Source organism: Enhydra lutris, unplaced genomic scaffold (assembly GCF_002288905.1).
Source record: "Enhydra lutris kenyoni isolate GAN:26980312 unplaced genomic scaffold, ASM228890v2 scaffoldscaffold5, whole genome shotgun sequence".
Lineage (NCBI taxonomy): Eukaryota > Metazoa > Chordata > Mammalia > Carnivora > Mustelidae > Enhydra > Enhydra lutris.
In genome coordinates, this window is record NW_019154089.1 from 47,301,965 (window position 1) to 47,324,255 (window position 22,291).

Consider the following 22,291-nt stretch of genomic DNA (forward strand, 5'->3'; position numbering starts at 1 on the left):
GGTAACTTTTACTACTTTTTTCTTTGATGTTCTGAAATTTCACGGCAATGTGTTTTGATGTAAATTTATTCTCTTTATGCTTCTTGGCATTTGATTTTCATGTTCTATCTGAGGAAACAAATTTTTAAAATTCTGAAAAACACCAAATAGATGTCTCTTTTAATACTGCCTTCTTTCTTTTTTCAGCAGGGAAGGGCAGAGCGGGAGGAAGAGATTGACTCCCAAGCAGACTCCAAGCCCAGCACGGAGCCTGACTCAGGAACTCCAGCTCACTATCCTGAGATCATGACCTGAGCCAAAACCAAGAGTCAGACACTTAACCAACTGAACCACCCTTCATATTACCTTCTTATCAACTCATCTTTTTCTCAAAATCTAGAATTCCTCTTAGGCACTAGTGGGCAACTCATTCTGGCCTCCATGTCTGTCTTTCTTTCTTTCTTTCTTTCTTTCTTTCTTTCTTTCTTTCTTTTTTAAAGATCCTATTTATTCATTTGACACAGAGAGAGAGATCACAAGTAGGCAGGGAGGCAGAGAGAGAGGGGGAAGCAGGCTCCCCGCTGAGCAGAGAGTGCGATGCTAGGCTCAATCCCAGGACCCCAAGACCACAATTGGAGCCGAAGGTAGAGGCCCAACCCACTGAGCCACCCAGGCACCCCTCCATGTCTCTTTCTTAACTCTGCTTTCAAGTATTAAACAAGCATTTTCATATCTCTGTATTACTTTCATTGCTATCATTCAGTTTACTAATTATCTATTTCTCTATCTAGTTTATTTTTTTGTCCATTGACTTTTTTATTTCAATAACAAAAAGTTTTTTATTCCCAGGATTTCAAATTGGTCCTTTTCATTTATTATTATTATTATTATTATTATTATTCATAGCCACCTGCTTTTTTCCCTGAAAACTTTTTTTTTACAAATATGGTACATTTTTTTAAAAGATTTTATTTATTTATTTGACAGACAGAGATCACAAGTAGGCAGAGAGGCAGGCAGAGAGAGAGAGAGGAGGAAGCAGGCTCCCTGCTGAGCAGAGCCCGATGCGGGACTAAATCCCAGGACCCTGGGATCATGACCTGAGCTGAAGCCAGAGGCTTTAACCCACTGAGCCACCCAGGTGCCTCAATATGGTACATTTTTAAGTTGCTGCTAATATATCATGTATGTCTAGTTTTTAGACTGCTGTGGTATTTCTAACTTCCCAGGAATACATTATCTATTTATAAAAGGTGTAAGCTACCTTTCATGACCTTGATTTTCCTTAAATAGTATGGAATTTAAGTTTGTAGGATTGTTCTAGGTCTTTCTTTTTAACCCTTTTTTCCTGTACCTATTTCTCCACATCTGCTGGTTTTCAGTTGTTTCTACTCGGCTACCTTCAGGTGCAAGTGTTAGGTGGGTGGTCTGATTGTGAATCTTTGTTTCCTCCCCCACCATATCCTTCTCCATCTCTTTTTCTAACAATGGTCCACTGAGATAGTGATTTTGGTTTTGAGTCTGACTATATTTTTTAAAAATCTAAATAAGATAATGATATATGTAATAATTTTAAAAGATTTAACCTATTACATTATCTTTCATAAATTGAAACAAAAACTCACAAACCATTTTGAGCAGAAATTTTACAGTGACATATTAGTTAGAATCATAAGATCCCATAAGGTCACAAGAAATCTTTCATTTTATAAAAAAATAAAGCTCAAATTCCTAAAGGGCAAGGAATCTACATGATGTCACACATTTGGTGAGTGGAATATAGAAAACTATAAACCAATTCTCCAGACGTCTCACTTCTCTACCCCACGTACTTAATACTCCTTGTGCACAATGCTCATTGACTTCTGAGAAGAAAGGCTGGTGTTATTTTTATTCAAAGAAATAGTTGTCTTAAAGTATCTCCAATTATAGATTAATGTTGGTCTGCAAGGCTAATGTAGCCTATACATATATGTGATTGTTTCACTTAGAGTTAATAGTTTACATGGTTTCTACCACTGAAAATGAGAGATTAAAAAAAAAAAAATACAGATGGGAACACTTGGCAGTCGTAGGCTGCAGCTAGCCTGACAGTAATTACACAGAGATGAGTAACCAGTGTGTCCGTGTAGAAGCAACATCATTGTTCCTTCCCTGCTCCCCATCCAGCTGCCTTACTCCTTCATACCTTTTGCCTCTCCCCCGAGTTAGCGACCCCTGGTCTCAACACTCTCACGGTTCTGTAACACATCATTGAATTTCCATGTTTCTGCTGCAATGGTGCCTTACAAATATTTACCAGAAACACCTTATTACACGTTAGTTTATCAGATTAAGTATCTTCTAATAAAGCAAAGTACTTTTTAGCAGACATTATTTTCTAATACCCAGTGGAGTAGCGGCAGATGCAGGAGTTCTGCAAAGTTAGACCACGGGAAATGTGGCTTGGGCACTTGGGGAGCAGATGCCAAAGAATTTAGGCGCCAGACCAAGGGAGAATAGAGGGTGCTGATGGTGTGTTTCACTTTCTTTCTCTTCCTGCTGGGTACTTACCCTAAAACCTTTGCCCTACTACTAGGCAACGTAGTCTCTGTCATCTTCTTGCCCCTTTCCCGTGAGGGCACAATTACTTGTGGGACTCAGGGTCTCTCTAAATTGAATTCTAGAGCTAAGAGAAACTACCTCGAGCCAGAAGGTCCTCCTTATTTGCCCTCTGTACCAGTACCACTGCCCCCTTATTTCACTGGGGGTAAATTGGGTGTTAAGTATCAGAGGAATCATAATGCACATCAGGCAGCAACCAGAAAAGTACCACTCCGGTGTGCAGCTGTTTTAAGAACCTCCCTGTTTGTTGTAGAATTGATAAAAAAAAGGAACCTCAAAATGATTATTGATTGTTGTACCTTTGTGTGTGTGTGTGTGTGTGTGTGTGTGTGTGTGTGTAACTTTTACTAATCTATTCTCTGCATCGGCAATCCTGGCCATACATTCAGATTCTAAATGCCATTAGCCAAGTCATTTGAGTTTCCTGCCTCCTGGCTATCTTTAGCTCATTATCTTGGGAATCACCAGTCTGAATTGCAGTATATTTGTGGATTTGTACTCATACATAGAGATCAATTTCCACAGACATCTGGTAATATTCCTCAGAAAGTGCTCAGATAATATGGAGTACAATGTGGAGGAAGTTTTTTTCATATCGCTTTTGTACTCCGCAGCAATCTATGTGAAGACCCCTTCTTCTTCTTCTTCTTCTTCTTCTTCTCCTTCTTCTTCTTCTTCTCCTTCTTCTTCTTCTTCTTCTTCTTCTTCTTTTTTTTTTTAAAGATTTAATTTATTTATTTAGAGAGAGAGAAAGAGATCACAAGTAGGCAGAGAGGCAGGCAGAGAGAGAGGTGGAAGCAGGCTCCCCCCGCTGAGCAGAGAGTCCAATGCCGGGCTCGATCCCAGGACCCTGAGATCATGACCTGAGCCAAAGGCAGAGGTTTAACCTACTGAACCACCCAGATCCCCCAAGTGGAGGCACCCTTCTGATTACTCTTATTGCGTCTTATGCTGACACCCATGTGGAGCTCACCAAATATCCGTGTTTCCTAGGACTGCTATGACCAAATACCATAGATGCGGTGCCTAAACAACAGAAATATATTGGCTAACAGTTCCAGAGACTGGAAGACCAAGATCAAGATGTCAGGAGGTTTGGTTTCCACTGGCCTCTTTCCTTAGCTGGTCGACGGCTGTCTTCTTCTTGTGTCCTCACATAGCCTCTTCTCTGTGTTCATGCAACCCTGGGGTCTCTCTGTGTGTCCAGATTTTCTCTTTTTATAATGATACAAATCAGGTTAGACTAGGGCTCACCCTAACAACCTTATTTTAGCTTAATCACTTTTTAAAGACCCAATCTCCAAATACAGTCTGAAGTATTCGGGATTAGGATTTCAACATATGGATTTGGGGTGAGACACATAATTCAGCTGGTAACACCAAGCATATTACATTTGTTCACTTGATCTCTCTCCCAGTAAAAATGAACCACTTGAGGGCAGAAGTCATGTCATACTTATCTTTGTTTTTCTTATATCCATCATTTTTGATTAAAAATATTTATAGAACTGAACAAGCTCAGAAATACAACTACGATGTTTTGTGGCTTTTAAAGAAGTCTTATCTGGTTCTGACATACTTGGTTGGGAATGATAGGTGTCCAAGAGACCTACCTACAACTAAATTACTCTTTAAAAAAAAAAAGATTTTATTTATTTATTTGACAGAGAGAGCAAGAGCAGGGGGTGGGGGCAGAGGGAGAAACAGATTCCCCACTGAGCAGGGAGTTCAGGAACCCCACTGAACTCAAGGCTTAGTCCCAGGACACTGAGATCATAACCTGAGCCGAAGGCAGATGCTTAACTGACTGAGCCACCCAGGTGCTCCCTAAATTACTCTTATAAGGAAATTCCAGATCTAGCCATATATTCAGAGATAAGTGAGGGGATAATTTTCTATTTAAAATGAGTAGGGGCAGAAAATAACACACAGAAAGAAACGATGAGAGAACATGAAAGGATAAATGTATATTGGGAGAGGCTGTCATTTAATCTATGTTGGTTCCCATGTCAGATAAAATAAGCCATTGTCTGTACCTTCAAAGAGCTCATAAACTAACTTAGGAACAAATATGTTCAAATGCTTAGGAATCCGTAGGAATAAAATATGGACAAAATTTTATCAGTGGTTAGGAGCTCCAACAAGTACCACAGTATTAAGAGAGACCAAATTCCATTGTGGTCTAAAAAAATGGCTGTGGGTTTTGGTGAGCAAAAGTTGTGACTGCATTGAGGACAGTAGGTTAGAGTTGGATTTTTAAGGATAAAGGGGGGAAAAGAAACACAATTTAAATTTTTGGTTCCAGAATTTGGAAATCCGGGATGGTGAAATTATCAGGAGGCAGTTAAAAAAGAACAACCAGCACAGTTTTCATAGCACGTATCTTGTAGTTATTTTATTGACTATCATATTGCCTTTTTAAAAGTGTTCTTTCAACTCTGAACAATGAACTGTCATGAATATTTCAATCTTAACATAAATTAGGTCTACCCAGCATAAGCTTAATGTTTTCAAAGGATAAATAGCTAATTAGTCATAACAAAATGACTTATCCTTCTGTCTAGCTGGCATTGGATTTAAAGTTCTGAGATTTAGGTCATGAATCATGAGGTGATGGGTTCCTCCCACCCCAATCATAACCAGGGAAGAAAAAGAAAATATAGAAAAATCCGTAAGATATTTTGATGTCACTAATCTACTACCTTAAGCTCATAGGAAAATTTCTGTTTGCTTAAAACATGACAATTGGCAAGTACTTTATGTCACTTTATTCTATACACATTCCATGGTATTACTTAATTTTTTCTTATCTTCTTAGCTCTAGGTGTTGTTTCCAATTCTTCATGCTCAAATGACAGTTTATATTGTCTTCAACAGAAAAATCAGCCCACACTTTAGGTACAACTCTTGGAAAATATGTCTCTGTCCATTGTTGTTGGCTGAGTTTCTTTCTTTCTTTCTTTTTTTTTTCCTCTGACCTGGCATGGCTTACACTTCTCTCATGTTTATCTTAGGAGATATATGTCCTAGCATAGAATGCAAATTAGGAGTACAGAGTGTTCTAAACTAGTTTCCATTTGACATTATTTAGTAATGGATTATTATAATTGCTTTAAATAGTGTATGAGGTATTCCTTGGATCTCAAGTTTTACATTCATTTATTATATTTTTTTCAGACTTTGTTATAGATGATAGTAATTAAGATTATTTTAAATGTTTCACTAAAGGTGTATTACAAAAGAGTTAAGAGATAATTAGATTCTAGGTATTTCCTGTAGCTTTTATATAAGAAGTTGAAATCCCTTTCTTCTGCACACTGTTCCTTGGAGTATTCAAACTCAAAGTCATTCCTCATTCTTACTCCTCTCTGATCCCTCCAACCCCATGCTCAACCCTATGTATATTAGGGGGATCCAAGATGATCTTCCTCATTCATGTGTCAAATAGCTTCTGGGAGGATTTGGCTAGCAGTGGGCCCTATCAGGATGTGGAAGGTGAGAGAAGGGAGAGTCCAAGGCTTGCCCTTCTCCCTTCTTCCTTTCTTTCCTTCTTTCCTTCCTTCCTTCCTGTCTTTTTACATTTTTATTTTTTTGTGCATATGTATATATTTTTAATTTTTGTTATTGAAGTATAGTTGACATGCAGTGTTATCATCCATCTTCACGTCTCTCTTTGCGTCAAAGAACATATCCATCTGTACCTGTGCTCTCCCTGCCTCCAGCTCCCACCTAACAGGCCCTCCTACCTTCCTCCTAGTGAACCAAGCTCTTTTGGGTTCCAATAACCCCATCAATTCCCTTTGTCTCAGCCTATGTGAAGTGGTAGCTTTGGCTATTTCTAATCTCAGGGTTACCACATTTTCCTCTCGCGTGGAGTCCCAGGTCTGTCTATTAAACCAATGTCACTCCTATTTTAAAGCTTGGAATGACTATCTTTTTTCTGGGTAGATCTTGACTGATTCATTCCATTTCTCCTTTCTTTGTCTGATGATTGGTAAAATCATACTTACTCACACGATCTCTGTTATTATTGTCATCATCATTGATAATGAAATATGCATATTGCTATCTGCAAGGCACGGTGATCAGTGTTGTAGATGGAATGAGGGATAAGACTAGGCCCAAGTAGTGGAAATGATAAGATGGAAGCAGAAATGTTGACATACATATTGGAGTTCTGAGTTCATAAAAGGCTCAAAATATGAATCTTGTTGAATGAAGATACTAGTGAAGAGTATTGGAGCCTTTGATTTGACAAAACTTGGGGATAGAATTTATTCATTCACAGATAATTATGGGCTCTAATCAAATGGCAGGGTCTTTGCTAGGCACTAGGATGAGGTACTAGACAAGACTTGGAATACGCGAGATGCAGGGGGCATTGCATTCCTTCCAGATACTCTAGGAGAGAGTCCGTTCTTTGCCTTTCTCAGCTTCTAGAAGCTGCCTGCATTCTTGGCTCATAACTCCCTTCCATCTTCAACTCTAGCAATTGTATCACTCCAAGGCCTCTGCTTCTCTCTGACTTTCCCCCCTTACCTCTTTTACTCATAATGACCCTTATGATTAGAGAGGGCCCACCTGAATAATCCAGAATAATCTCTCCATCTCAAAATCCTTGATTTAATCACATCTGCAAAGTGTCTTGCTATGACATATGCAGAAGTTTCAGGATATGGCCTTCTTTGGGGGACCATTATTCTGCCTACCACACCCTTGCCATAGCCCCTGAAGCTTTGGGATGGTCACAATGAGGCTTTGCAAAGGAGATGCTAAGAGCAATAGTAAACCCAGCTGGGTGCCACATGCCTTTCCTTCCCTCCCTGCTCCCCTCCCCTCTCCTGTCCTTACCCTTTCTGCAGTTCTGCTTCCTAGTGAACTCTGCACAGAGTCCAGAGGAAAGACTCGCTGGTTGTCACCTCCTCTGTTCAGGCGTTGGCCTTCAGGAGCCTGCTCCCTCCCTTCCCTGGTCTTCTTCTCCTTCAGTTTTGAAGCTGGTGGCTTGTTAGCTGCCCTGGCAGGCTCTCTGAGGAACAGGACAGAGAAGCCGGTCAGCAGGTACCTGGATTTGCAGCCTGAGCTGTGCAGCTCAGGTCCTGGTCCTGTTCACCATGTGAGTGGGCAGCACTCAGTTCTACAGGTTAACAAGTATCTGCAGGCAGTTTTCTTGCAAGCAGATGTGCACCAATGTCAGGGAACAGCTTTCACCAATAATCTACCAGCAATACCAATATTTCTGGTTCCCCCCCCCAAAACAAAGTGAGAATTGACCAATATCAAGGAGTGATGCTATGGGGTTAGCATTAAAAAATAAAAAAATCAAGCCGTACTTAGAAAATAACCCCGGAAGCTGTAGGGACACAGATGTTCCAAAGGGCTGTGTGGATTTAATGTCTCCTATTAACGTCTTAATGAAAGCAAAGAACATGGGTTTGATAACTGTTTCCAAAAAGGCATGGCCTTGGAATCTATTGGGATGAACAGCTACTTATTACCGTAGCATTTAATCAACTGTTAAACTCTATTCAAGGAGATTGCAAGGGCCAGCTAATGGTCAAGGGTCCAAATATGCAAAAAATCTTATCAATCTACCGCAATCTATGGGTTTTGAAGAAGTGATCTATTCAAGCTCTGGAAATAATGGAGGATAATATTAACGAAGAAGGCATTGTCCCACTTCATTATTATTAATCTTAACAGTGTAACTGTAGTTGTTTGGTCCAATCAAGGTGAAGGAACAATAATTTCATACCTTAACCCTTATTGGTACTGCATTCGAAACAATGACTATGAATGACTTTAAACCAGTAGCTGGCCAAAAAGGAGAAAGCCACAAAAGACACCAGGAGACCATGTTGCTATCAGATTTATAGTTCCTGGATAATTACTTGATTCTCCCCACAGACTCAATATTCTGTTCATTGCTGTTGTCAATAAATCATTGCTTTTGTTCGGATGGTATCACTAGTGTTTTTATTGTAATCTTGGTACATGCAATGGTAAATAAAAAGTCACTTGTTTTGCCAAGCTTAAAAAAAAAAGCAATAGCTAAACCCCCAATTTTAAGATAAACTGGCAAATTTGCATTGTTTCCCAACACCCCTCTTTTTAGGAAAGAGCTTTCAAAATCAGAGAGGTGGTGAGACACTTAGCAGCACTGATAAAACCACCCAGTTCCTGGGTAGCCAATGGAAAACTTTTTTTGGAGAATAATTTTGCAGGTATTTTTTTTTTTTTTTTGGAAGATTTCTCTGAAATTCCAATTTAAGTGATAGCAAACAAGTAGGCAATGGCAGTGGCGGTAATTTTTTTTTTTCTAAGCAACTGGAAATAGGTATATGCTTTTTGTGAAATGAGAGCACAATAGTACACAGTTGTGGGATCTTCCAGCAGTGGTTGGACCCACACATTCTGGGGCATCCTATCCACACTGATAGCCATAAGTAGTGTCCCTTCATACACTCAAAGGACAATACCAAATGCATGAAAATCCCATATAAAAGGGTATTTCTAGACTGGATTCATACACTCTAAAGGGACTCTTCCCAATTTTTTTGCAGAATATTTTGAGCAGAAAGGTGGAATCTGTAGAAAAAGAATGTAATCAAAAGAGTTATGGAATCAGAAAGATGTTCCTCCCCAGAAATGGGGGAGAGGATGCCTGCAATAGGATCTCCTTCCATTTGGGGCCTAGGATGTATGAAACGAGCCCTAGGATTTTTATGGGGACACATCCTGGGAAAGCAGAAGCACTTCTTTGGCGAAGGACAGTCTTCTACAAACTTGAGGGTACCCTGCATTTCTCAGCTCTGTTCAGGAAAATTAGTTACAGCTCAGTTTCAGTTTTATTTATTTCATAAATATCTATCATATCAACAATATGAGATTTCAGGAATAACTCTAAATTGTACATCTGAGAAATTTGACTCAAATCAATAATCTAAATGTGGGATGGATTAAAAAAAAACCTATTTAAGTAGTACTGATAACTGATGAGAAGTATTGTATTGTCTCCTTGCCCTCCCTCTGGCCTGGAGTAACCTTTTAATTGTCAAAAAATCATGATGAACTATTTCACAAGAAGATTAAAGATTTCACATCTAGTTCCCAATCTTAAATTTATGCATGTTGAGAGCAGAGATCCTTCGCTTTCAGCCAGGAAACAAATTTCACAATAAACAATTTATTACTGGGGCACCTGGGTGGCTCAGTGGGTTAAAGCCTCTGCCTTCAGCTCAGGTCATGATCCCAGGGTCCTGGGATTGAGCCCCGTATCGGGCTCTCTGCTCAGCGGGGAGCCTGCTTCCTCCTCTCTCTCTGTCTGCTTCTCTGCCTACTTGTGATCTCTGTCTGTCAAATAAATAAATTAAAAAAAAAATTAAATAAAATAAAAATAAATAATTTATTACTTTCTAAAGCATGGTGTGAGAAATAAGACAGAACATAAGGTCGTTATTTCTCAGTAGTTTAATTCACAGGGCCTGGTCTGTTTGAAAAAGGAAAAAAAAAAAAAAAAAGAAAACACCTGTTTTCTTTTGTTTGCTAAGCCCTCTTTTTTCCAAATCCTTCTTGTCTGGGAATGTGGAGGTTTAGATCAGTGGCAGGTATCAGAGGGGAGAATCAGGAGTCAATGCTAAATAGGCAATGATTATTACCTAGGATATGTTTACATCCTTTCATTCTCATTTTCAAATTTACCATTACTCAATTGAAGTAGACTTCTGTTCAACATTTTCCAGGACCATGTTAAGTAGACCAGTGGTTTTAGCTACCATTTATCTACCATGTGGCAGCCATTTTTCTTGTAATATTTTTGATATTCTCAGTAACACAACTCATCATTTTATTATGCAGAAATTGAGAATGAGTACATTTATAGTAAATAATAGAGTTGGGATTTAACCCAGAGAATTTAATCCCAAACTTTGTCATCTTTCTATAATGATTTGTTGTCTCTTTCTAGAGATATCACTGAAAATATTCTCCCTGAGAGAAATCATCTATAATAATTTGTCTCTTTCAAGAAATATCACTGAAAATATTCTCCCTGCACTGAGTGCAGTCATCAGTTACTTTTCCAGGAACTGGGATTGAGTTACACAGTTGAAGCTCTAGAGCCCACTTTTCTTCTTCTTCTAGCTGCATCCCTTTGGTCTCTAATATTGGACTTCTTTTTCTTACCATTTAATCAGATTTCTTTTTTTTTAATAGATTTTATTTATTTATTTAACAGAGAGAGCAAGAAAGAGCATAAATTGGTGGAGAGGCAGATGGAGAGGGAGGGGCAGACTCCCTGCTGAGCAGGGAGCCTGCCTGAGGGGCTCCATCCCAGGACTCCAGGATCATGACCTGAACCGATGGATGGCAGATGCTTAGACTGAGCAACCCAGGTGCCCCTACTCAGATTTCTTTAAGCAGAACTATTTTCTCCTTCTAGGAAAAATGAGGATAGTTTGAACTTAATCATCAGAAGTCATGAGTTTTCATAGCTATACTTTTGCCAGTAGAACAGAATAGAAAAATATTCAATTATAATTTCGCAATACTATTGTCACCACATTTTTCTATTCATGGGAATTTTTTAATATAGTATATACAAGTGACTATGCTGGGATCACAAATATATAAGTGTGTGCACAGATGTAACAACTTCAACTTGCAGATGCATAACAGAATTCAATAAATTTATCATAGTGTTCTCATTACTCTTAACCCAGTGGTATCATGTAGTAACTAGTAATAGAAAGAATTAGCACTTGAATTCTTTATTATTTATTTTCTCGTGGAGGGGGGCACAAACAGGGGAAGGGCAGGGGGAAAAGGAGAGAATCTTAAGCGGGCTCCATGCTCAGCAGAGAGCCCAATGCTAGACTTGATCTCAAGACCCTGAGATCACGACCTGAGTGAAAATCAAGAGTCCCATGCCTAAGGGATTGAGCCACTCAGGTGCCCCTTAGCACTTGAATCAAATGTTCTTGCCATGCCTGATGTATTTGTTGTCTTCTTACTAAAGTTCATACTCGGTAACATATTGGCTGGCTGCACATTTGAGCCATGCAAAGGTAATTTCCATACCTGGAAGATTCTGAAGAGTGCTCAAGGTTGAGAGGTCTCCAGACTGTGGTCATCAGTAATCTCTTGGGAGCTTGAAAGGAAAGAGGAGCAGGTAGGCTTAACAACTGCAACTCAACTTTAGACAAAGCAATTCTGCATCTATATAAAAATAGAAAATGAAAAACATATATATTTATATGAAATTTTAAAAGATACCTATATAGTGCATATTTTAAATATTTATAGATATCCATGTAGAATTTTATTTAAAAAACAGTTTTAGCAGTAAAATGGTTATTTTTGTCTGTCCCATTGCAAATGCAGATGATCACTCTGAAGCCCCAGGCCCACAGCTACTAAACCTAAACCAGAATGCACTTTTTTTAAAAAAAGATGTTATTTATTTATTTGACAGAGAGAGATCATAAGTAGGCAGAGAGGCAGGCAGAGAGAGAGAGAGAGGAAGAAGCAGGCTCCCTGCTGAGAGAGAGCCCGATGCGGGGCTTGATCCCAGGACCCTGAGATCATGACCTGAGCCGAAGGCAGAGGCTTAACCCACTGAACCACCCGGGTGCCCCAGAACGCACATTTTTAAATCCTGCTCTTCCCTAGATTAACTGTTATTTGTGAAAATGTTTTACGAAATTTTATTGGTTGAAATTTATCATTTTCCTAAACAATTTATTTTCAACTGCAAAGATACTCTTCTTCTTTTTTGGGGGACACATTCTTCTCTTTGGAATTATGCTTGGAAGTTTAGATTATAAAATCAAAATCCTTTCAGAGGATTTTTGAATAGATTTTTTTTTCATAGAAGAGGTTTTTTTCCCCTACATAAAAAAAAAAAAAAAAAAGATAACTGTGGGTGTAAGTCTTGCTGACTTATTCTTTGATGCAGCTCAGATGTGGTAAGTTAGAGTTTTTCCAACCTAAAACTTGAAGCTTACATTTGTCAAGTATGCTTTTGCTCTTGAGTTGTAATATTTTTGCTTTCTTCAGGATGACATCTGGAAAAATCAGTAAGTTGTGATCAGAGGGAAATTTGATATACTAGTTTTCTTTTATCTTTGATAACACATAGCCTGTTGAAGTAAGTTTGCTTATTCTTCCAAGTAAACAAAGGGTTAAGATGAAATATTAGTTTGATTGAAGGATTTAAATAGGTGTCTCTGTTTTTAGAATCCTTTCCAGATATTACCTTGATGTGTACTTTAAACAGCATTTATCCTAGTGGAGCACTGAGGACCTCTTGTCTATAACTAGAACCATTCTGATGTCTGCTATTTCTTGCCACATTCTTAGGCTTCCAACCAATTTTTGTGTTTATCCCCAGAGATTCAAGTACAGAACAGGGAACAGAATATAGAGAACAAAATAAATACTTGGTTTCAATATTTTCTCCTTTCTTTCCCCTGACTTCTTTCCACTAACATTTATAAATATATTGAGATAGCAAAATGGGAGACAGTAGCAAATAATAATAGTAATAACAAAAAATGGACCTGGGTCAGAATTTGGATTTGATTATCAGTTTCACTATTTATCAACTGTGTGGTTTAGGGCAGATTTTTACATCTCTTCAAGTCACCCTCCCCCGCCCCTTGTAAAATGGGGTTTGCAATATATATGTGGAATGGGTATGAAAATTCTATGTCTAATACATAATGGGCATTCAGAAAAATGTTAACTGAATCTGAATGTGATATTACAAATATCAAAGGATCAGTTAACTACAAAATATTCTTTTTTACCATTATGGATAGAACTAGAATAAGTCATTTTTTTGCATAACATGAAAATTACAATATGCATTAAGTTATAATTATCTAGGGAATGAAGCAATGAACATGCAGGACCAAACATACCTTTTATAGGATGGCTTATTTACCACATAGGATAGGAGAGTGTATCTCTGAAAAAATGGGCACTAGGACGTGTAACTGTTGACAAAGAAGTGGAAAGGTCAAGAACGAAGTGATTTGGAACTGATAACATCTCAGTGGTTAGATCCAGGCTTGCTAACTAAATCTAAGAACATTAGTTATTTGGAAAGAGCGTACCAAAATGACAAACAGGATCACTGAAAGGAAAAATTAACAAGATCTTCAAGATAAATTATATTAGCTATTCTGCTGATGCATTGATGTTTTTAGGAAACTATGTAGTAGAGAAACAGACCAGAAAGGGAACAACACTTTTTGAATTATGTGTTCCAAAAATTGTGTTAAGTATGTTTTGCACATAAAAATAAAATCATTCTGTAAATCATCTTCTGATTGGTAATAGAAAAAAAATAACCCCAACAAAACAAAACAAAACAACCCAATCCTCTCATGCTACCAGAAGGATGCTATGAGAAATACAAGCTGTTTCGTTATATGTGTATTTAAAAGGATAAGTAGCCTAAATTTTATTTATTTTCATCTCATATCCATGGATATAGAAGTAAATGTAAGATCTTAGTGAATGAGAATCATAAGTGAAGTGGTTTTACCTTGCCAGGGCTGCCATCACGAAGTACCACAGACTGGGTGGCTTAAACAACAGTAATTTATTTTCTCACAGTTCTGAAAGCTGGAAGTCCAAGATCAAGGTATCAGCAGGGTTGGCTTCCTCTGAAGGTCATGAAAAGTGGATCTATTCTAGGCCTCTTTTTTAGGCTTCCAGATGGACATTTTTTCCCCTCTGTTTTCACATTGTCTTCCCTCTGTATGTGTCTATGTCCAAATCTTCTGTGTCCAAATCTTATAAGAAAACCAGTCATACTGGATTAGAGCCCACTCTAGTGTTCTCATTTTAACTTACTTAACTTCTGGGAAGACACCATTTCCAAACCATAATCATATGCTGAGGTATAGGGGCTCAGTTAAGACTTTAGCATATGACTTCTGGAGGTGAGGGGACACAATTCGGCCCATAACAACTACATTCCTCATTTCTCTTCTTTACACTTCCTAGTGGGAATTGACTTGGTTGTAAGAGATCTCCAAAAAATATTTGCTAATGATAATTCAAGAACTCTTTGCATCAAATATGCAAAATAAAACTTTGTTGTCCTAAAGATACCATAAATATATAGTTTCATAAGTTAAGTCAAAAGAGAAACCATCCACATTAGAATATGTTGGGCGTTTGAACCAGACCAGACCACAAAAGCTAATTTAGGTTTGAGGACTGGATGGAATGATCACTCAGACACAAGGTCATTTCCTCTTTGGTTTACAACCAAATCAGAAACATACAATTTAAGATATATACCAAATCAAGGCTACAAATAAGTGGACATGATTCTCTGTCACCTCCTTTTATTCCTACCAAAAACATGCCCAAAGTTTGGTGAGCTTATCAGGTAGACTGAAAATATCTGCATTCAGAGGATTCCCAATTGTAGTTTACCTACACTCTTTGGAACTGAAGGTGGCGGGGGTGGATGAGAATGAAGGAGTTGTAGAACTTCATTTTTCAAGGATCCACCCTATTTCCCATTTTCCTATTTCCAGGGAAATTCCTGCTGAGCCACAATTACATACTTCCAAGTTCTATTTCTTACTGTGTAATTGGGTCTCTTGAAGTTTCAGGGAATAGGAGTGCTTTATAGCAATTTTTCAATGAATTGTAAACTTGAGTATGTATGAAAAGAACTTTGTAAAATGTAGTGTACTATGTCAGTCCTCCACTTTGAATGTTATAAATAAGTCAGCTACAACTTTTATATATGTACATTTATATTTATGTATATGTACACACACACATTAGATACTATATTGCAAGTCTTACTAAGGATTCAAGGAACAGAAATTTTAAAAACCATATTGTTTCGTTTGCATGGAATATTTAATGCAGCAATTTTGGTATAATTTTCATAATGTTAGTCTTTTTTTTTTTTTTAAGATTTTACTTACTTATTTGACAGAGAGAGAGATCAGAAGTAGGCAGAGCAGCAGGCAGAGAGGTGGAAGCAGGCTCTCTGCCCAGCAGAGAGCCCGATTTGGGGCTTGATCCCAGGACCCTGAGATCATGACCTGAGCCGAAGGCAGAGGCTTAACCCACTGAGCCACCCAGGTGCCCCCATAATGTTAGTCTTATCAAGACTACATACTATCAAAATAGTTGCAAAAAAAGCTCAGTAAGACTACAGAATTTGGAAACACTTTAATGGGTTGGCTTTCATAATTCTGGGATCCTAAATCAGAACATATTTAGTGGTATTCTGTACTTCCCCCTTCTTTACATACAGAGTATACACTCTCTCCAAGTTCAAAAAGAGGGAAGGTTTTCTTTGCAATTTTCTGCATTCTTTTCCATGGCTATAGATTCTGACACTTTTCAATCTCTTTTTCATCAAAATAGGCAATTTATAGAACTAGTATTTTGAGAAAAACATAATGTCCCTAGGTCTTGACGTAAGAAGTGCCAACTAGAGAATGCTAGAGTAGGGACCTTGTATCAGTCTGTACCCAGCGGGCAAGAGTGAGGAATACTCAAATTCTCCATCCACTAATACCATCACACAGGTTCAGGTGTATGCATAAACTTTCTACTCATGGATTAAAAAACATGGATTCTTACTGTTAGGGTTATAATTTTAAGGGATTAGACAAATTTATCACAATATCTCAGAAAACTACAAAAAAAAAAAAGATTAAGGGTAATTCATTGCATTAACTCTTTTAATCCAATCCCCAACCTAACACTTAGAGAACATGTCCTTCATGCTTTTGGCCAAGCATTTTAAAATTGAGAACCAATGAATTCTCTTTCTGTATATCTTCTGTTGGGACAAAATAGCTATAGCTGCAAAGATAGTGTACCAATGTCATTAGCCCTCCTCCTTGCCAACTAAATAAAGCTACAGAACAAAGTCATAATTCCTCAGACACTGAAGGATGGGCTTTAAGTAGAATTGTGTGGGCTGTGAATTATCTTCAGCAATAAATTATTGTACAAACAGCCCATTAAGGTCCACTAAAATTGGAAAGGTGGGTTAGTACAGTTCTTATCCAAGTCTGGAGTGTTAGTGATAGCCCACTGCCCTGTGGTAGGCTAAAGTGTACATCATGTGTCTCATGAGAAAAGGAACACTCTTGTGGTTTTTCTCTTTTACATTGCACTCTAGGCTGATCTGAGCATCAGTTAAAAATCCTTGTCAAGGGGCACCTGGGTGGCTCAGTGGATTAAAGCCTCTGCCTTCGGCTCAGGTCATGGTCCCAGGGTCCTGGGATCGAGCCCCACATCGGGCTCTCTGCTCGATGGGGAGCCTGCTTCCTCCTCTCTCTCTGCCTATCTCCTCTGCCTACTTGTAATCTCTGTCTGTCAAATAAATAAATAAAAATCTTTAAAAAAAAAAAAAAATCCTTGTCAAGAGTAAGTACTGAGAGTTCAAGGATTCATCTCTAAAGACCCAGCAAAGAATATCCTGTTTCATTGCTCTTATTTGGACATATGTTAGAGCTGTTAGAGATTCTGGTTAAGTGTTCAATTATTCAGCTACCCATTCCACCTTTAACTCCTTCCCTATTTCCCTGTGGTGCCTACCTCTGTCAGGATTTGTCCTTCTCGTGGACAACACCTCACTCTCTCCAACCGCCTTTAGAGCTCCTAAATAAGTCAGGATTGCTCAAATTTCAAGTTTCCCTTATCACTTATGTTCCTATGGTTCCTATTTGAAATTTTTTTCCCCTTTCTGACCCATTGTTTCTCCCTATTCTCCTGAGTATTTCTGAATTTTGAGTGCTGTCCTAATCTAAGGACCCTCTAGCTTCCTAATTTTTGTCCTGTGAATCTAGTTTCCTGGCCTATTTCCAAAGTCAGTTGTCACATGCTGTTCCAACAAGTTAGCTGTTTGAACTTGAATAAGTCTCTTAATCTTTTTGGTCTCAATTTTCTCACTAAAAATAAGCTCAGTGGTACTTTGAGGCCTTTCATTTTAATGTGTCGATGGGATTGAGTTGCACTTGACATATAAATTCACCAGTTTGGGGCCTGGTTATAGTGACTTTCAGATAAATGAGTATTACATGTGAAAAGGGATTTAAACAACCTTTTGTTTTTTGTTTTTGTTTTTGTTCTTATAAGAAAGTTGGTTTTAGAAAGTATTTCTAGGGTAGTACTTTATAAAGGAAAAAATCTAATAGATAACTATTTTAGTAGCTTTTAAATACTCTAAAGAATAGATTTTATTTTTGCATTAATTATTTATAACTTGTATGAAGCTTGATTTTACCTTATTATCCATCTCACATAGTATCAGATTCAAAAAATATGTAAATACAAATTACTAATATTGTTTTGATCTCCTAATATATATTTGATCTCCTTATATATACATATAATATTATTGTGGGTTTTTAGAAATACAGATATATTATATAACTGTTATATATATATATATGTGTGTGTGTGTGTGTGTATGTGTGTGTATGTGTATATATATATATATATATAATATATATATATATACTTGTGAGTTTTCAGAAAAACAAAATGTCTAGTGGAAGCCAGAGGGATGTTCTAAATATGTTTCATATATTAGCTCATTTATTCTTCAAACCCTATAAAGTGCATACTATTATTACTTCTATTTTACAGATGAACTGACTGAGGAAGAAAGGTTAAGGAACTTGCTCAAGTTGAGACAGAATAGGAGAGCCAGGGTTTATACAAGACAATCTGGCTTCAGAGCCTGTGCTTTCAATATCACACCATTCTGCCCTTTGTAACCAATTCTAAGAAAGTCTTTGAATGGCATAAGGTTTGAAAAGGAAATAAGGTTTATACTTATAATTCAAAGTCAAACTTCTAACACTCTCCTTTACTATCTCATGCTACAAAAGTCACACAGAATAAAAGCTGCTTATCTATTTGCTCATTCTTATTTTTTTTCTCCCCCTCAACACAATCTGAATGGATTCTTAAAAATCTTCCCTACCTACTCATTTCTCGTCTCCCAAATGTGTCTTATTCTTTCCTGGGGGCTCTATGTCTTTCTCATATGAGTTAGTTTAATTTCTCTGGCTTGTTCAGTACATCTCTGACATGTTCTAAACACAGGAAGAAAGCCCAGAAAAGAGGTTGCAGGAATCTTGTTAGAGTAGGGCTAAAGAATCATATTATACCTCAATATTTAGTGTCCCTATATACAACCATATAACTTCAGAAGTAGATGTCCCACATGGAGTTCATTTGTCAGTCAACTTGAACATTTATGGGTGTCTCCATGCTAAGATTTCCATCTTTAGTTTACTTCTTGCTCTAGGAATTGCCTGGATGATGAAAATGAGGGAATATTTGGGCTTGTGTTATGGAGGCTGATGAATCAAAAAGCCAAAGAAGTAAAAAATTCTGGCTTCCATCTAGACATTTTGTTTTTCGGAAAACTCACGGTAACATTTCAAAAGCTAATGTCTGCTTTAAAAAAAATGTAAGTTATGATTTGATTCCACATGTACAAGTTTCTGGCTCCAAGATGAACTGAATTTCTCACTCTGCTCCTGACTGTTTAGGGCATAAGGAAATACAACCTAAGGAAGAAGAGATGGCCTAAGACAACTAACTGGTTTGTCTTAGAAGACAAAGAAAATGTAGAGACCTAGAAATTTTACACCAAATTTTAGAGCCATAGAGCTTCGCTGTTTAAGAAGGACACATTTGAAATTTTGACTTTCAGGGCACCTGGGTGGCTCTGTGGGTTAAGCCTCTGCCTTCGGCTCAGGTCATGATCCCAGGGTCCTGGGATCGAGCCCCACATTAGGCTCTCTGCTCCGTGGAGAGCCTGCTTCATTCTCTCTCTCTGTCTGCCTCTCTGCCTACTTGTAATCTCTCTCTATCAAAAAAATAAATAAAATCTTTAAAAAAAAAAGAAATCTGACTTTCCGTAGAGTGACAAAACCGTTTCTTAAAAATGGTTGGAAGCTGGGACAACTGGCTGGCTCACTCGGTTAACCATCTGCCTTCAGCTCAGGTCATGATCCTAAAGTCCTGAAATTGAGCCCTGCATCTAGTTCCTTGCTCAACGGGGAGCCTGCTTCTCCCTCTGCCTGCTGCTCCCCCTGCATGTGCTCTCTCTCTCTCTCTCTCTTTCTCTCTCTCTGACAAATAAATAAATAAATAAATAAATAAAATCTCTTTAAAAATAGTTTGAAGTTTATTCTTAGGTGGGCAATTAGCAAAGGACTTATAAGACCAAGTTATTATTTATAGTTTATAACTTTTTGACAAAGTTAGTAATTGATTTTATTCATTCAAAACTTTACAGGATGACTTAATCAGCTCCTGCTCGTATCTGAGTGTGCGAGCTCATGTTTGCTAATAGAGGGAAGAGGGATAAGTCAGGCTGACTCACTATTGCTACAAGACATTTTCATTTCTGCCTGAGACAAGAATGAATCTCAGATGAGTTTGCTTCTGGACACTGCTGATTAATCACTACGATAACATTTAAGTAGTCATTCTGCATTGTGGATGTTTAAAACAAAGCTTTATTTTCTAGAGTTGGAACTCATAGTTCTTTTGTTTTTGTTTTATTTTCACATATTCACTGAATTGAGAGAGCTTATTAGGAGTTTGACTATTGGGAATAAAGTATCAGAGATGCAGGAAAGAAATTTCCAGCCTAGGGATCTAAACATAATTGGTAGATTAGAAAAATATACATGAAAATCAAATGCCGATAGAATCATCCAATTCAGTGATACTTTGCAGATCCTGGAAATTTTCTTATCTGAGTAGGTAAAATTGCTGGCTTACTAAGAATAAACAAGAAAAAAAAAAGCCAAATTAAATGCCAGATACTAAGTACTTAAACACACATATTTTGTGTCTTGGATCCCTCCTCAGATTTTCACTCAGAACTCAGTTCTTAGTTTACATATAACCTGAACAATTTTGGTCATATCTTATTCCAGCTGTAAGAAAGTGGAAGACAATCTACATGCAAGGACTTTAAGTATATCAAGGAATGAAAGTAGACTACTTAAAAATTTTTACTTTTTTATATATTTATTCATGAGAAACACACACACAGAGAGAGAGAGGCATAGGGAGAAGCAGGCTCCCTGATGAAGGGCTCTATCCCAGGAGACTGCGATCATGACCTGAGCCAAAGGCAGATGCTTAACCAACTGAGCCACCCAGGTGCCCCCAAAGTAGACCACTTAACAATGAAATAATAAACAGAATGACTACAGTCTTAAATGCTCACAGGAATCACATCCAGAATGCCCCCTCAGGCTCCCCTAGGCTACGCATAATCAATGTTTTGAAGCACAGCTCAAAAATGTGTGGACATAACAATGACTGGAATTATCAAGAAAAGATCTAATAATCCTCTATGTATGAATTTATTTGAATGGATTGTATTAAAAAATGGTTTAACTATTGACATTCATTTGGTTGAATCTTACTAATCTCAAAGATTGCATTCTCCCAAATGGCTTTTTCATAAAGTCCCCATTTAAGTAAAAAATACAAAAATATAACAGGACATTGTGTAAGAATCAAGTATGTGACACTGCATTAAATGTGTAGATCATTCTAGGTAACATAGACATTTTCACAATATTTGTTCTGTCAATCCATGAATATGGAACGTTTTTCCATTTCTTTGTTTCTTCCTCAATTTCTTTCATGAGTATTCTATAGTTTTCTGAGTACAGATTATTTGCCTCTTTGTTTAGATTTATTCCTAGGTATCTTGTGGTTTTGGGTGCAATTGTAAATGGGATCGACTCCTTAATTTCTCTTCTGTCTTGTTGTTGGTGTATAGAAATGCAGCTGATTTCTGTGCATTGATTTTATATCCTTCCCCTTTACTGAATTCCTGTATGAGTTCTATCAGTTTGAGGGTGGAGTCTTTTGGGTTTTCCACATAAAATATCATATCATCTGCAAAGAGTGAGAGTTTGCTTCTTTGCTGATTTGGATGCCTTTTATTTCTTTTTGTTGTCTGATTGCTGAGGCTAGGACTTCTATTACTGTGTTGAACAGCAGTGGTGATGGTGGACATCCCTGCCATGTTCCTGACCTGAGGGGAAAAGTTCTCAGTTTTTCACCATTGAGAATGATATTCGCTATGGGTTTTTCATAGATGGTTTTTATGTTATTGAGGTATGTACCCTCTATCCCTACACTGTGAATATTTTAACCAAGAAAGGATGCTGTGTCCACAGAAATGGGACAAATAATCCTAAAATTTGTATGGGACCAGAGAAGATTCAGAATAGCCAGAAGAATGTTGAAAAAGAAAAGCAAAGATGGTAGCATCACAATTTTGGACTTCAAGCTCTATAACAAAACTGTAATCATCAAGACAGTATGGTACTGGCACAAAAACAGACACGTAGATGAATGGAACAGAATAGAGAGCCCAGAAATGGACCCTCAACTCTATGGTCAACTAATCTTTGACAAGGCAGGAAAGAATGGGACTTCATCAAGATAAAAATCTTTTGCACAGCAAAGGAAACAGTGAACAAAACCAAAAGACAATAGTCAGAATGGGAGAAGATATTTGCAAATGACATATCAGATAAAGGGCTAGTGTTCAAAATCTATAAAGAACTTAGCAAACTCAACACCCAAAGGACAAATAATCCAATCAAGAAATGGGCAGAAGATGTGAACAGATATTTCTGCAAAGAAGACATCCAAATGGCCA

The 22,291-nt window shown here is 37.7% G+C and overlaps 1 pseudogene; it reads left to right on the forward strand.

Moving 5' to 3' along the window:
* Positions 1 to 7,333: 7,333 nt before the first annotated feature.
* LOC111140779 lies at positions 7,334 to 8,456 on the forward strand (annotated as a pseudogene).
* Positions 8,457 to 22,291: the final 13,835 nt, after the last annotated feature.